The sequence below is a fragment of the Microcebus murinus genome, chromosome 12 (genome assembly GCF_040939455.1).
Source record: "Microcebus murinus isolate Inina chromosome 12, M.murinus_Inina_mat1.0, whole genome shotgun sequence".
Taxonomy (NCBI): Eukaryota; Metazoa; Chordata; class Mammalia; order Primates; family Cheirogaleidae; genus Microcebus; species Microcebus murinus.
The window spans coordinates 19,684,857-19,698,042 of NC_134115.1; the positions used below are offsets into that span (position 1 = coordinate 19,684,857).

The 13,186-nt window shown below is 38.7% G+C and overlaps 1 long non-coding RNA gene across 1 annotated transcript; it reads left to right on the forward strand.

The window, feature by feature from the left end:
- The first annotated feature begins 2,217 nt into the window (after positions 1-2,217).
- Positions 2,218-12,584, forward strand: LOC142874360 (uncharacterized). The gene is made up of 3 exons (XR_012922178.1): positions 2,218-2,380; positions 7,301-7,400; positions 12,477-12,584. It is a non-coding gene; the product is annotated as an uncharacterized LOC142874360 (long non-coding RNA).
- Positions 12,585-13,186: the final 602 nt, after the last annotated feature.

Genomic DNA, 13,186 nt, shown 5'->3' on the forward strand with positions numbered 1-13,186 from the left:
AGCATCTTCACATGTGCTGAGGATGTGAGCATCGGTAGAAGGAGGTAGGAATATTTTTACCAGGTGTTCCCAAGTGGGTTCTTGCTCCTTAGTCCCCAGATAAGGCATTTTATTCTTGTTGCTTCTTTAAAGTAATTTCTTAATAAAGATAGTATCCTGAAGATGAAGATGAGGACAAAAATGATGATTAATAGTGATTCTTTTCTCCCCTGCCCCTTACCTTGTGTTTCGTTAGCATTTTTCTCATATTTTAAAATGAACACTTGTCCTGGTACTGATTCACTTACTAGTCTATGAATTCCTTGAGAGCAAGGACCATAATTTTATTTCTTTGTTTTCTTCTTTCCTTTTCCCTCTTGCTTTTTCCCCTTTCTTTTTACCTTTATCATTTTTTCCCATTTTTTCCTTACTTTCTTATACTATGGAGGCTTATAAAAATTTATGGTGGGCATGCAACTCTAGAACCAATGGGTTTTTAGTGGCAATCTTGGACTCAAAACTCACTGGTTTACACAGCACTCTTTTGTTCTTTTTGTCCCTCTAAAAGGTCCCTTGGGTAATGTTTTCATGATGGTTAATAGGCTACCTACTCACCTCTTCTCTTGACTTTTGCCTTGAATATTTTAGAGCATTTTACTATGATTATAGTACCATCTGATAAAATTGGAATTATTTGTTTTTCTTGTATTCGATATGTAAGATCTGTGTAATTTAATGTTTATTAAAGCTTAATATTGTAGACGAACATGAGTCTGACAATATTCCCGGTGCTAAGTCTTTGAGCAAATTTTGACCCTGAAGGGAGGTTTCAGCTTTTTTCAATTATGTCACATGGGCTGTTTAGAGGTGTAACATACTCTCACATCAAGATTTTGGAAAGTTCAGAGAAGTAAATCAAAACTCGCTAGCACTACATTTCAAATAGCTTCGCACAAAGGTTCTTGCATAGCTAAGGGTGATATTTTCAATGACTTCCTGGTCCTGGCCACTATTTCAATCTCATTCCAGAAAATTCAGATGTAGTTGAGGAAGATTGATGTTACTATAGGAATGACTTTGAATTCTGTCTAATAACAAATGAGTTAACTATTGATAAATTTTGGTGTTTTCACGCTTCTGATAAGAAGAAACATCCACACAGTCCTCCCCTCCCCTGAACCAACTCATTGCAACTCATCCACATGTCTGTCACACAATGGGGCTGTATTACGAACGTCTGCCTTAAATCATCGCAACATAATACTTCTGTTTGCAGATACCTCATCCGACCTTTTTTGCAAAAGGACCTGGATTGAGGAGGCGGTTAAAAAACACCATCCTCAAAAAAACCAAGCAACAACAACAACAACAAAAAACCACCATCCTCTAGGCCAGGCTGGGTGGCTCACACCTGTAATCCTAGCATTCTGAGAGGCCCAGGTGGGTGGATCGCTCAAGGTCAGAAGTTTGAAACCAGCCTGAGCAAGAGCAAGACCCCATCTCTACCAAAAATAGAAAAAAAATTAGCTGGGCATGGTGGCACATGCCTGTAGTCCCAGCTACTCAGGAGGCTGAGGCAGGAGGATCGCTTGAGACCAGGAGTTTGAGGTTGCTGTGAGCTAGGTTGATGCCAAGGCACTCTAGCCAGGGCAACAGAGACTCTGTCGCAATAAACAAATACAAATAAAAAATAAAAACATCATCCTCGTATGCTTTGAGGCATTCAGCCTGTAACGCTTACTTTTTGTTCTCTATCCTTAAAAGTAATTCCATCTATTGCAGAAGAAGTTAATATGTGACAGACTTCATGACAAATGGGATTTCTTGGTCATTTTCTTGTTGATGTGGAAAAGGTCGGGCGCCGGGATGTGGCCGATTGCCGCCTCCCTGTAGTTCCACATCTCTGGGGGCCACTGCTGCACGTGGCCAGTTAGAGGCACCCTGCTGGGGCCGTACACCCTCGGCACACAGCCACCCCGCATACCCGTGTGCCACCAGGATCCCACTAGCTGGAATGCCCCCAGGCCCACCAGCCGCTGCCAGTTTCCCGCCACGCTGTTTGCGTGATCCTGATTGGGTAATTTTTGAATCCCACAGTTTTTGATTGGATGTTAAAGCTTGTTGTTGATTGGATGTTAAAGCCTGTTGCTGATTGGATGTTAAAGCTTGTAGTTGATTGGATGCTTCTTGAGCCCTAACGAGGGTATAAAAGCAGGGGCAGAAGGGCAGGAAGGGGAGAACATCGGAAGACAGAAGAGAGGTGTAATACTAGGTTTTCTGAGTCAGCTGTAGAAGAATAAAGGCTGTTCTCCGATTCTTCGTGCTCGGTTCTTTCACAGGTCAAATGGATAAGAGCTGTAACAAGAGCTGTAACTGTACACACTGCCGCAACACTGTGAATGTAAGTAACCCCCTTTCCTTCTATCCCATCCTCGTTGGTCTCCAAAACTTATGCTGTTTTCACTGCTTGACGCCGCTTTCTCGATTCCTTTTGCACTTGCCAAAGAAGTTTATCAGCTTCTTTCTTCGAATCGTGTTATAATGGTGGCGTTGCAAAGGGGCCCTAGAGCTGTGGGGTGGGATTTGGGGAAGCAGAACGCCTGCTTTGCCCTCCACCTCTGTTGGGGACCGTGTGTGCAGCTTCTCTGAGTGTCAGGCCTTCTTCTCTCCAACCAGGACGCTGGGCAGGTCGATTCCTCCCTCTCCTTCGTCTTAATCAAACAGTGAATCAAATGGGGATGTTAATGTAAACACGGTTGTCTTATTTCATTTCAGCACCGGAGGTGTCTCTTGGCAACGCAGGGGCCCTGCGCCCTGATGGACTGAAAAACCAATGTTTATAAACCATTCTTTCCTCTAGACTTGCATAATGGAGCAGAGATTTTCTCTTATCAGTTCACAAAGTAGATAGCCCTTTCCCTTCTTTGGCCTTTTGAATGATTTGCATTTAGGAATGGAAATTTTCTCTAGGAGGATGAGTAGAAACCAACTAAATTTTGCCGTTCCCTCGCTCCCTTCTCCCTCCCTTCCTTCCCTCCCTTCCTTCCCTCCCTTCCTTCCCTCCCTTCCTTCCCTCCCTTCTCCCTCCCTCCCTTCCTTCCTCCCTTCCTTCCTCCCTTCCCTCCCTTCTCCCTCCCTCCCTTCCTTCCTCCCTTCCTTCCCTCCCTTCTCCCTCCCTCCCTTCCTTCCTCCCTTCCTTCCTCCCTTCCTTCCCTCCCTTCTCCCTCCCTCCCTCCCTTCCTTCCTCCCTTCCTTCCCTCCCTCCTCTCTGCCTTCTCCCTCCCTTCCTTCCTTCCCTTCTCCCTCCCTTCCTTCCTTCCCTTCTCCCTCCCTTCCTTCCTTCCCTTCTCCCTCCCTTCCTTCCCCACCTTCTTTCCTCTCTATCTCTCTTTCGTTCTTTCTTTTTTCTTTTTTTTGTCAAGAGTGAAAGCCTTTCTTCAAGTGAAATATTAATATGTGAAGCATTAACATTAGTTGATGGAAAGTGAACTGTTGTAATTGGAGCTGAGGTGGTGGCAGAGGCTGAAATCAACCCACTAGAAATGCTCGTCCCATCCTGACCCAACCCCTTCCCGTTAGGTTCCTCTGTGTGGATGTTCCCTGGTTCCCTGGTTCCCAGTGTCAAGAATGAGTATGGGTACCGAGTACAGCCGGTGACAGAGTGATCACAAACACAGAGCAATTTTATACAGTTAATCATATAAAGGAAAGTATGAAAGTACAGAAGGAAGCTCCACAATGCGAAAGTACGTTCCAGAGAGAGTGGAACGGGTCAGTCTCTAGCAGTGGAGAAAGATGCTGGAGGCTGAGCACATGTTGTCTTTTTTAAGCCCACTTATTTGTCCTGCCTTTCCCCTGACAGGATTGGTTGCAATTTCCTGCCTTTGGGGGTGATTGACAGGTTGACGTTATATAACGGATCATGTGACAGGTTACATAGCAGGGTAAATTATGTAATGGTTTCCCTTTCTGCTCATGGGTCTTTTCCAGAATTCTTCATTAAGCTCCACCCACATTATGCTAATTATGGTAATGAGCTCTAAGTCAGTTAAATGTTACTAGGAACTTTTTACGATGTATGTTCCTACCAGGCAACAGTTCCTAGGCACCATTTGGTTTCTAGCTACAATTCAGTTCCTGTTCTCTGCCCTTAGCTACCTTTTTGCCACCTGTTTATCCTCCACCAGATGTAGCATCCCCACTGGTCCCCAATACATCCATATTTGAACCCCGTGACTCAGTGGATGGTGGCTTGAGAACGATTCTTCTCGTATTTTCTGGCTATTTTTATACGATGGACAACATTCTCATACTGTCAGCGTTCTCTTTCTACTTACCCTCTGCCCCATCTCCCTCTTGGCAGCTTCTGTAGACTCCTGCTTACCTTTAAAATGCAAATACGTAAAATGCCTGTCAGTAGATTTGGGAACAAGATGACTCAGTCTGCTACCAAAGTCTGAGAACTGCTGAAAATGTGTCATTACCTTAAGGTAATTTGATCCAACAACTCCTAAAGATAATGCCCCAAACAAAAGAAATAGATACTTTGGTCTAACACACGTATTTATTATGTGTCAATGATGTGTTTATCATTGTACCAGAGATACCTGTGACTATAGAGTTGTTTGGCACAGTTACTCTACCTAAGAACCATTTGCCTAAAATACTTTTATAAAATGGCTAAATTAACAAAGAGAATCTGAAAAATTAAGAAAAGTATATAAAGAAAAATAAAAGTCACACTTACTCTTAGTAATCAGAAAAATTACTTCTTATTTCTTTCTAGTCTTACACTAGATAGATTTCGCTTGGTAGAATTTCAAGCAAGGTGGGAATTGAAGGAGGCATTTGGGGAAAGTGGCCTTACTTGGTGCCTTTAAAATCTATTACCAGGAGGCTACTTTCTCTCTTAACACACAGGGTGTAATAGCAGTTAACACTCATGAATCCTTCAAGCCAGTTCTTTGGGCTTCTCTACCAGTTTAGTCAGTTCCATTCAAATAATTTTTATGACAGCCATTTTTGGGTGTTTTATTAATAACTGGGCCTTCATGAGCTCTCTTTTTAGGTTATGCTTTCTATCATAATTGCATGAATTCTATATATGCTCACAACAGTGTATGTATGTCCATGTTTATGCATACATATACTCAGAGTACAGGCAATAAGTCCACCTAAATGATTTCTCAGCCGATGCATTGCCAAAATCAGACAGATTTCCCCAATGACCTTCTTTCCAGTGCTCAAGAAGAAAAGTAGAATATATATGTCTATATATCTCTCTATATATGCTTTATACATACATTGATGAAATACTCCTTGCACACCTTATGCATGGAATCAATAAATTCTTTAAAATGAATGCCAACTTCTTGCCACAGAAATGAATCAGCTTCTTCAGCCACTGATTCTTTATTAAATTTTGAGGAACTCACTTTACTCTTCTATAGATCAGTTCCCCCTCCTGATTTCAAATGCATTCTAACAACACTGCTAATACTAAGTAGAGCTGAGATTTTCCTCATCAAGGGCAAAGCTCTGGGGTAGGAGTGGACTGCACATGTAAATGAATCTCTGGTTCAACATGGAGATTTCTAAGAAGCTTTGCTACATATGCACATCATATCCAACTTACAGAAATGTGGCCTGAATTTGTATTATAGCTACAGACATCCATGAAACAGAAGGAGATGAGGATCAAGGTTAAAATTTAGTTTTCTTCCATTTTCACAGGGGTTTAGGTATCTGTGTATTAAAGGATACATATCCCCATAGTCAGTATAACTACATTTGGCCATTTATTCTGCCTAACTAATACTATTCCTCTTCCTTTTTTCCCCCTTTCTTTTCCCTCCTCCTCTGTGTTTTTCTTCTAGAGGTCTGGGATTGTAGTGAGCTACCTGGACCATAGAGAGTCCCCTAGGTTTGCTTTTGTCTTTGGCATTAAGAATATCTAAATCAATCTTGTCTCAGTTCTTACACTAAAGATACATGTCAGGTTTCTTAGCAGCTCTTCTCTTACTCTCAAAGAGAAAGAGGAGGTCCACTGGCAGTTTCATGTCCACACAAGAGTAATCACTAAGGTTAACCCTTACATCTAATTCTTTTCACTGATCTCCAGAGACAATTTTTTTTTATCATTATTCTCTTTGTGGAATTTTGTCCCTACTGTTTCTTTATATGAGTGCTTTCAATTTCCCCAGTCTCTTCTTCCTTCATATTTTTAATAGCAAAGTATCAAATTCTGGTCAACTATTGCCCTTTCTGGTTCAGGTGGAGACTTACATCCATGCAGTGTGAAGGGAATTTTGCTTTAAGACATTTCTTATAGAATCCATCATAGACATTTTTCATCTCTGTATCTCTATTATCAAGATTAAACCTTATTCACCACCCTGGAAATAGATAAATAATAGAACAGATTTTTTTTAAAAAAAAATCTTTAAATTCTTTAACTCAATATGGATTGGAAAAATTTGGAGAGGCAGAGATAAGAAATGAAAAAGCCCAAAGGATAATATGTGTGGCTTTTTCAAATTGACAGAGCATGTAATTTATATTTACAACACTACTCTATTCACCATAAACTGCTAGATGTTATCATGAGATGAGTTAAAAAATGTAAAAACAAAATGAAAGTTCACAAGGTAAATGTACATGTGAAGATTCATTATCATGTTGATGGTTTAATTATGGTATGTTACATTTTAGTGAAGGCTCTAGCTTGGGGATGTGAATGTGGAATCTCTTACCTGAGTTTTCTATTTACTTCAGTAGGCTGAATGGAAAATGGGGAGTATAATCTTTTATGTAGTTCTTTTATAGTTAGCAGATCTTTCCTTCTTCTTATCCAAGGAAGAGCTAAAGGAATGTCATTTGAGTAACAATGTAAGAGCTGCAGGACTCTGTCTGGGATGGCCATAGCCTGGTTCCATTGAGTTTCTTAAACATCTCTGGGTTTGCAGTCAATTCCATCATCACTCACTGAGACCTGAGTTGGACTTGAGAAGAATGAAAGTTAAATGAGATCAGATCCTTGTCATTAGGAAACTCACTCTTTAATACACAAAAGTAATACAAGTAAGGCTGCAACTTGGGCTTGGTAATAGAGGTATCAAAAATGCACAATGGAAACACTGGGGAAGGGATGATTGAAGATGGAGAAAGCTTTTTTTTTTTTTTTTTTGGTTGACCTGAGATATTTTAATAATACTTGATCCTTCTCCAATTTGAAGTCCTCACCTAATATTGTCAATAGGTTCTTGGAAACTGTGACTTTAAGTCCAATAATATATAATGAAACCTTTTTTTTTCTTCTCAGTATTACAACAAAGGAAGCTGAATGAAACCATGTTATTTGAGGACCTCCTGTATATACTATATCAGTTAAAGTCACAGTTTCCAAGAATTGATGACATCAGGTGAGGACTTGCTGTATTTTCATAAGCTTTTGAGAAAAGGTGGATTTATTGTATAGTTTAAAATAATTATGTGGTGTTTTCCTTTAAAAATGGGAAATGCCACTGATTTACTTTGGAGGGGAGAGTATGGGATAAGAAATAGGAATCTTTAGCTAGAGATCCTTTTTGTTGAACCAGGGTGAAGTGTTTTTTTGTTTTTCTTTTACTCGCTTCAGAAAAAAGTGATTTTGAATAGAATAACCAAATCTGGGGCTGGCTTATGTAATGTAGGGCAACTGGGTGAGTCCTTTCATCTGTGTGGTGCTGGCTGCTTCTATTTCCTGTCCCGTCAGCAAGAACCTGGGAGCTGTTTCAGAAGCACACGGAACCCTCATATTTCTAGCTGATCAGCTTCTGCTTTTCATAGCACAGCTAATTTGGAAAATCTGACAATTATCCAAACTGTATTTTCAATATGGCCTGAGATGAAGACCATGTATTTATCTTAGCAAAACTGCAAATGCATTTCAAATTCTACCTTGCACGGAGGCTCTTTCAATACCCACCTAAACAAATAAAGAAACTGGGAGATTTTTGGTTCCTCCTTTTTTTTTCCCCTCTCTGTTTTCTTTTCTTTTGAGTTCCTCTAGCAAGGCCTTTTCTTGTTAATTTTGTCAGCTAGTTGCTACTTAAAGCTGACTTACACGGAGATGTGTATATTTGCGGGTCGGCTTCATCAAACATTCGCTGTTCAATACTGTGACAGCTGGTAGCAGGCATACATACTCTTTCCTTGTTTGGTTTTCTGATAAAACCTGTCAAGTACTGGTTGACTATAACTGAATTTGTCACCCTCTCAGCAAGGTTATACTTCTTCTTACTATGAAGTAAAACAATAAAACAACATTTCGAACCCTTCTCTGCTACCCACTCTCAATTTGACAAGCAAATACATGAACGGGTTTTAACCAGACTAACACCAACAAGGTTCACTGTTGATGAAAAATTCTCACCCATCTAGAAACATAGGAATCACTCTTGTGTACGCTTGCTCCAGAGACAATGGGTGATGTAGACGAGGTCACAGCACAAGGTATTGAGCTTGTGTGCAGTTCAAACTGAACGTCTGAAATCTGTCAATTTGGGCAACAAGTCATTCCAACGAGACTGCTTGGTGCCCTGCAGACCTTCTCGATGAAATTTTTCAACTTCTCAAACTAGTTTATTGGCATGGTAAGGACAGGCGCTTAAAAGAAAACTGATAAAATCTGTCTTCTGTAGGATGGGTAGCTTCTAAAGATGAGAGCCTATAATAAAGTTTGAGTTTGAATTTCACTTTTAGATGGAAAAGGGAAGTAAAATATTTCTGTGGGCAAATATATCCTTCAGCAGCTAGTAGGCAAACCTACCGTATATGAGATTGTTGTCTGCCTTATATAGAAACTACATTATCTTTAGTCACCTATTAATATTATATGTAAAAGGGTGTACTTAGTGGTCCCTTAAAGGAACAGATGAAGGTTATATTATTTTTCAATTTAAAAAGAAGTTTTATTAGCATTCTACAAAGTTTTAGAAGGCATATAGCCTTTTTAGGTTTTGCTTCTTATTTGTATTCTTAAACGTTAGAAACATCTATGGTTATAATAATGTTTATAAAGACACTACTCTGTGAATCCCAAAGAATAATACTCATTTGGAAACCACTTTCCTCCACTGAGTCAACTAATGTTACAGCTGGGCCAAGAGACTCAGAATTTATAAAAAGGAAAATGTGTCGAACACTATTATTTCCTTTTACAACCCATATATTAATATTAGCCACCAGTGGAATCTTCCTTCCTGGGCAGCTTGCTCTACATAAAGGCTGAATTAGTTACAAAAAGTTATTGTAAAAACTGCATATATAGTTGCCAAGCAGGTATATTTCTTAACTCTTAAAATGCCTACTTTCTTTTGATCGCTTTTCCAAATTAGATAGAAGATAACATAGATTATATTAAATTTAATCTCTGTGCCATTAATACGATAGGGAAAAAGGGATGCACCCTTTTGTGTTTAGGAAGCTTTCAGTTTTCTAGCTCTTCCCTTCAAACTTTCTGGAGTTATTCCTTAAATACTCTTTCTTCTTCACTTCACTGCACACTTACTCCTCAATCCACTGGAAGCTGTCTTCTTCCCTTTACACCATCTAAGAACTCATTCACTATGCCCTCCTAATTTCCTTAAAGCATTTCTAACTACAGTTGATCCTCATTATTGGCAGATTCCATATTTGAAAATTTGTCTACTCATTACAATTCACTGGCACCCCCGAAATCATACTTGTGGCACTTTCGTAGACATTCATGACATGCACAGAATGGTAAAAAATTTAAGGCTCTGGATGGGCATGTTTCCAGCTTCTTGTTTTAGTTCTCAAGTGTAAACGAGTGTCCTTTTCTCATCAATTTAGTGGCAAATCTTTTGCATTTTTGTGCTTTTTCTTGATGGTTTCACTGCTTAAAATAGCCCCCTAATGTAGTCCCCAAATGCTATCTAATGTTCTAAGAGCAAGGAGGCTGCAATGCGCCTTCTGGAGAAAATGTGTTCTTTCGGGCATGAGTTATAGTGCTGTTGGCTATGAATTCAATGCTAATGAATCAACAATATATATTAGATAAGGTGTCTTTATACAGAAACACATCTAAAATGAGGTTATACATTTATCATTTGATGAAAATGCTGCACACAGAGGCTCCCAGGAACCTAACCCTGTACTTGCTCTAGGCGCAATGGTTCGGTATATTCTATTTCAGTTTTTGTGTTATTTTGTAGACCACGACTACCTAGAATAACAAGAATCAACTCTTATTCATTTCCTTCCCCTTTGTAGGTATTTCTTCCTTAACCAACCCTTTAAACTTACATGCTCCCTGGATGGTCTTTACACACTTATGGTTCCAAGCACAGCCCTCATCTCAAAATCTCCCAAATTCTTAATTTGCAGCTTCCTAAGCTTCAAGTGCCTATAGCCATGAGTCAGTCCAATTCCTACGTTCAGATGTCCCACAGACAATGCAAGCTCAAACTGTCTATCAACAAACATTGTTTTTCTTCCATCACCAACCTTTTTTTCACCTGTGTTCTCTATCTTTATTGATGCCACTCAGGTGTCCAAGCTGGAAATCTGAACAGCTTTAAGTTTCCTCTCTTTCTTTTACCCTCACCGTGAATCAAGTCTTGTCAAGATTACTTTATACGTTTTTCTTAAATTTATCATATTTTTGCCATTCCAACAATCACCACCGGCCATTACCATTATTTATTAGGCCCCAAATGGTAAAACATTAAAAATACCTTAAAAATTTATTTTAACAGAAACCATATAAATTCATATGAATTCATCCGTCTTTTAGTGTTGGACTCCAGCATCCAGGATTTTCTTATATTGTTATTGTTTTTAATAGAAAGCAGAGAATTGTAATTCCTTGTTATATTCCTTGCACAAACCATGCCCACAATGCATTTCTATGATTCTGATTTTCTTTTCTTTGAAGAGAAGTCATTACTTAACTGCATTTAGAAAGCACGGCCCATGCTGGCATTTGATTTTAGACCCCTGATTTAGTTTGGTTCTGAGGCTTTGTTGATTTTCTCTCTTCTGATCTAGCTGCTGGTTACAAGGTATGTTCACCTTGCGAGAATTAACTGAGTGTCATAATTACGGCTTGTACATTTTCATTATAAAAATAAAAAGAAATTTGAGGATATAGAATTTGAGGTGTGAACTGAAGAAGAGGCAGGGGTTTGGTTAGGTAGAGAAAGAGGAGGAGGAGGAGGAGGAGGAGGAGGAGGAGGAAGAGGAGGAGGAGGCATGGTGTGAAAAAGGAGGAGGGGTGGGAGTGTATGAGGCTTAAGTGGGAAAAAACAAAAAGGCCACTGGGCCCAGCAAAGAGAATGCCTGGTAAGGATAGTTCATAAATAAACTTGGGGAGGGAGGGAAGGAGGGTCATATTAAAGGCATAACATTGAAAGATAGTTTACGCTCAGAGAAAAAAATCCCAAGGAAATAGAAAACTACTTGCTCCCTAGGGAGTGTTTCTTACTTCCTGGAGCTCACAAAAAATATGTAATGGAAAAGCATTACAATGAAGGAGCATACATAAAATTTGTTGCAGATTTTTATTTCCTAAGTACAATTGCAATTTTGCAAGAAATTGGACATTCATGAAATTTGAGGTTTAGCTTTGTCCATAAATTTTTTTTATTTGCTCATAGTCAAATTTTTTCTTGAAATATAAATGAAATAAAAATAACTTTTATAACTGACATGTCAAAATAATTTTAAATCATACTATTGGGAAGTGAAAAATAAAAACAAAACAAAGGCAGCAACTTGTTAGTTGACATCACACCCTGAAAATTCATCTGGGAAGTTTTGTGCTTGTGAAAATGGGGGAAGGTTATAATGCAAGTGTTTTTGCCAACTGACTAGAGCAGCACTTACTTCCATAAATACCATATAATATAATCTGTATACTCCCCAAAGAATTCTGAGCACTCAGAAATGGCTTGCACTTTCCATGCTTTTGTCACATGAGACAGGTGATGTTTTATGAATGCGGCACCATTTTGGAACGAAAACTGCCACTTACTGGGAGTATATTTGTAATAAAAAGGGCTTTTCCCACATGAAAGCACATCTTTAAAGTCCCATTTCTCCCCAAATGTAGATGCACCGGGGTCTCATATGTGCTCTTCACAGTTGAATTACTCTATATTGTATTTACTCAAGAAAATCCCAGTTGCTCTCCTTCCCTTTCCTTCTTCAATTCCTGATATAATATTGCCCTCTGGCAATTGGTTCTGAAACTCTGAACTGCTGCCTGACTTATATTCCATAGTCATCAAAATAGTTGTATCTTCAGAGAGAAGTATTAGGGATTGATCATAAAATTACGATTAATGAAAACTGATAAATTGGCTAATTTCCACTTGGTAAGTATCTTTCTTGTCAAAAGATATTTTTCTGGATCTTAATTATCTGGATAATTGTATATTTCAGATGGCTCCCAAATAGCTATATCTGACTTCACACTCTTTGCCCACTTCCAGGATCATATACCCCAACCGTTTGCTGAACATCTCCATAAATGTTGGCTGAACACCTGCTATTTATAGAGTTCTATACTAGAATTTACAGAAGATACACGTAATAAAGTATGATTCTTGTCTGCAAGCATCTTTCAATCCATTTTATAGCATGAAAACAAATGTATACCAGAATATAAGTGCAATATTGGAAGAGTAATCAATTATTGTTGGAATCTAGATGATGAACCAACCAATAAATATACAGCATTTCAGATGCTAAACATGCAATGGAGAAAAAATGTTGCAGATTAAAGAGAAGAGAAAGGCGCAAGATTGGGGAGATTTTGATAAGATGGTCAGGACAGTACTCTCTGATGATATTTTGAGCAGGATCTTTAAGAAGTGAGAGAGTACATAATGTTGTAGTCTATGGGAAGAAGATTCCAGGCAGAGGGATCAGTTAGCACAAAAATTCCTAAGGTGAAATATACATATATATACACACACACACACAAATGCATATAAGTGTATATATAAAAATATAATATAATGTAGGTATTTAAAAAATTTAGCCAATATTAATATAGTACTTACAATATGCCATACATTGTTCTAAATGATTTACAGATATGGAGTCATTTAATCCTTCTAATAATACCTACGTTTTCTTAGGTAACCACAGCATTATTGACATTTTCAGCTAGATAATTCTTTTTGTGGGAGCTATCCTC